Source organism: Colobus angolensis, unplaced genomic scaffold (genome assembly GCF_000951035.1).
Source record: "Colobus angolensis palliatus isolate OR3802 unplaced genomic scaffold, Cang.pa_1.0 Scaffold4, whole genome shotgun sequence".
Classification (NCBI taxonomy): domain Eukaryota; kingdom Metazoa; phylum Chordata; class Mammalia; order Primates; family Cercopithecidae; genus Colobus; species Colobus angolensis.
This window is the reverse complement of record NW_012117376.1, coordinates 7,666,583-7,669,772: the sequence shown is the minus strand read 5'-3', so window position 1 is coordinate 7,669,772 and position 3,190 is coordinate 7,666,583. Positions and strand designations below refer to the sequence as shown.

The 3,190-nt window shown below is 55.0% G+C and overlaps 1 protein-coding gene across 1 annotated transcript in view; it reads right to left on the bottom strand.

The window, feature by feature from the left end:
- Positions 1-1,463, bottom strand: part of FNDC5 (fibronectin type III domain containing 5) — a 10,220-nt gene extending 8,757 nt beyond the window's left edge. The window contains exon 1 of the mRNA XM_011955400.1: positions 1,363-1,463. The gene's annotated coding sequence lies outside the window, so the exon portion shown is untranslated. The remainder of the gene's footprint in view (positions 1-1,362) is intronic.
- Between the last annotated feature and the right edge of the window lie 1,727 nt (positions 1,464-3,190).

Below are 3,190 nucleotides of genomic sequence, written 5' to 3'. Positions count from 1 at the left end.
GAGGGCGCCCCCACTCCCGCCCCCGCTGCCTATTCGGTCCGCTACCGGGGAGATAGGGGCTTCGCGGACCCGCGGCTCCCACACGCTCACCGAGCGGGAGCCCAGCGAGGTTCTCCGCGCCCCCGCCGCGGTCACTCTCTCGCCCGCACACAGCCCTGACTCGGCTGCCGCTTTCTGCCCTTTCCCAGGGTAGAGGGAGGGCAAGTGCCACGGAGATGCCCGTTTGTGCCCCCACTCCGAAGCGCGCCTCCCATCCCTGGGCCTAAGGATCCCTTCACTCCACGCTAGACCCGAGGCCTATGCAACTGGGGTAGACGGGAGCAGACAGGAGAGATCACAGTAAGGCTGGGGTGAGCAGAGAGTGCTAAGTGGACACGAGGGCTTCGTGTTCCAGTGGGGTTGGAAAGAGGCTGCTCTGACTCACTGGATAGTCCAGCTCTGTGACCCCAGGCCAGTCCTTTTCCTCCATTTTCATCCCCATAGTGAGGGCAGTAATGAGCGTCTACCGGGGGCCAGATACTATGCTGAGCTTTCTTTGCATTATGTGGCTTAATTCTCAGGGCAACTCTATAAAGTCATACTCTGTGCACACTTTGCACAAGAGGATCCTGCGGCTTGGACAGGGACTTGTCCAGGGACCCACAGCAGAGCCAGGATTTGAGCACAGGCTGATCTGACTCCCAAAGCTGTGCTTAACTGAACTGTCTCCCTACCCAGAGTGACTTCACCCATTCGGAGATTCCTGAGATTCTAGAATTGGCCGGGGTCAGCTCCTCCCCAGCCAGAAAACAGTCTGCAGCAATCTCTCTAAGAGCATCTCTGAGAGGGGGAGTGGCTGCAGCCCCTCTCCCTAATCCCAGCCAGAGAAACAAAGTGGAGGAGAGGCATGGACCAGGGCTCAGGGCCTTTTGTCTCAACAAGAACCCCTGAGACCCCTCCCACGACTATTCGAAATTCCACCATTAGCGGGACATTCCTTTGGGTCTTAAAGGTTTTCAAGAAGCCCTGGAAGGGCTAATTTTATTTGGAAAGGGGACATCTTGCAAAGTTCTGCCATAGAAACCTCTCCATCCACCTGGTTTTACATTAAGGAAGTGGGATCTTGCGATGGGAAGAGCTTGTGAAAATTCACACAGTGGGTCAAGAGCAGCGATAGACAACCCTCCTCTCCTAATGCCCACCCAGGACTTCTTCGCTGGCCCGGTGTTCCTCCTTGGTCACCTTGGAAGGCGTGAGATGGAAGCGAGCTTAGGGGCTCTTGTTGAGCAGCAGAATGTTCCTGCCCATCCCCTCAGTGCCCCCAGGCCAGCCCCACTCGGCAGGGTGACACTGCCCAGGCCCATCATTTCCTCCGCCACATACCTTGTCCTGGGAGAGCCTCAGCTGGGACCTCGACCCGTTTGGGAGAGGAGCCCCGGAGCCAGAGTACCTCTCTCTCTCTCTTTTCTCTTTGCTCTCTTTCTCTTTCTCTCTCCTTATTATCTTCTCTTTCTCTCTCCCCGCAGCAGCTGCCTGCCCCACCCCACCCGGCCCCGCCCCACCAGCTGCAGCTTAGCCCCTAGGGACCCCCCACCCCCATCCATCAGACAGGAAGACAACCAGGAGGCCCGCAGGAGCAACTGGAGCCTCTTCAGGCCTCCATCGCAGGAACCAGCAGGAAGGAGAGGGTTCAGTTAGAGGACACAGAATCTACTCCCGTCCCTGCAGGGGAGAAAAGGAGGGAGGGTCCTGGTGGGATCTTGGCCTCCAGTCCAGCGCTGGGGAAAGGGGAGCCTTGGCGCCATCTGCTGGCCACTTTGGGTAAAACCTAGATAGATGTAGGGCGCTGGGAGGGAGGAGATGACAGTGCCTGAGGGCTGGAGAGAGAAGGCGGCAGAAGGAAGGGGCTTGGAGGACTGGGAGGATTCGGAGAGCTGTGGATGTGGGGGTACAGCCTTCCCAGGCCTCATGATGCATGGGGTGCTTGGGCCTTAATTCTGGGGAAAGTCCTGGTGCCTGGAACCTGGCAGCCAGTGGGAGCTGGCTGGGAGGATTTAGTGGATGAGCTTGGGAAGGAGCTCTCAGAAGCAACCACTGCAATCCAGGGCGCTGGCTCACGCCTGTAATCCCAGCACTGTGGGAGGCCGAGGTGGGTGGATCACCTGAGGTCAGGAGTTCGAGACCAGCCTGGCCAACATGGTGAAACCCCATCTCTACTAAAAACACAAAATTAGCCGGGCATGGTGGTGCACACCTGTAATCCCAGCTACTTGGGAGGCTGAGGCATGAGAAGCATTTGAACCCGGGATGCAGAGGTTGCAGTGAGCTGAGATTGTGCCACTGCATTCCAGCCTGGGCAACAGAGAAAGACTCTGTCTCAAAAAAACCCAGCCACTTTATATATCCCATCCCTTAGCACAAGGCTTACAATGCAGTAGGGGCTCATTAAATGATTGTTGACTCTATGGAAAAAAATCATTCGTCCATCATATGTTTATTGAGCACCTATTATGGACCAGGCCCTGTATAATATTCTGGAAACACAGCAGTGAAAGAATGAATGAAACCATAAATGAGGATCTGGGTAGGGACTAAGGGTTGACCTCTGTCCTCCCAAGTTGCACTCACTGGGCTTCATTTGGAGGACTCCACAGACATCCCCTTGAGGGCTGGCTGGTCACTTACACATTGACACCTAATGGGGTCACCAGCATTGGGACCCTCCTGCATGTCCAGAGTCTCAGCACCTAACTCAGGCTGCAGGTGCCCAAGCCAGTCCGGGTACCCATTTAGAATAGGAAGGTTCCTATTCATAGCCTAGGATGGTCATGGCCCCAGTCAAGGGTGGTCGCTAGACACCCCCTCACCTGCCCTGCAAATCACAGGAAGAATCAGGAGGTCAGGAGTTGCTTTGGAGATATAATAATTGAGCACCTACTTTATCCATGTTATTATTTTATTTTATTTTATTTTATTTTTTTTTATTTAGATGGAGTCTCACTCTGTCGCCCAGGCTGGAGTGCAGTGGCACAATCTCGGCTCACTGCAAGCTCTGCCTCCCGGGCTCATGCCATTCTCCTGCCTCAGCCTCCCAAGTAGTTGGAACTACAGGTGCCCGCCACCATGCCCGATTAAATTTTTGTATTTTTAGTAGAGACAGGTTTCACAGTGTTAGCCAGGATGGTCTTGATCTCCTGACCTTGTGATCCAC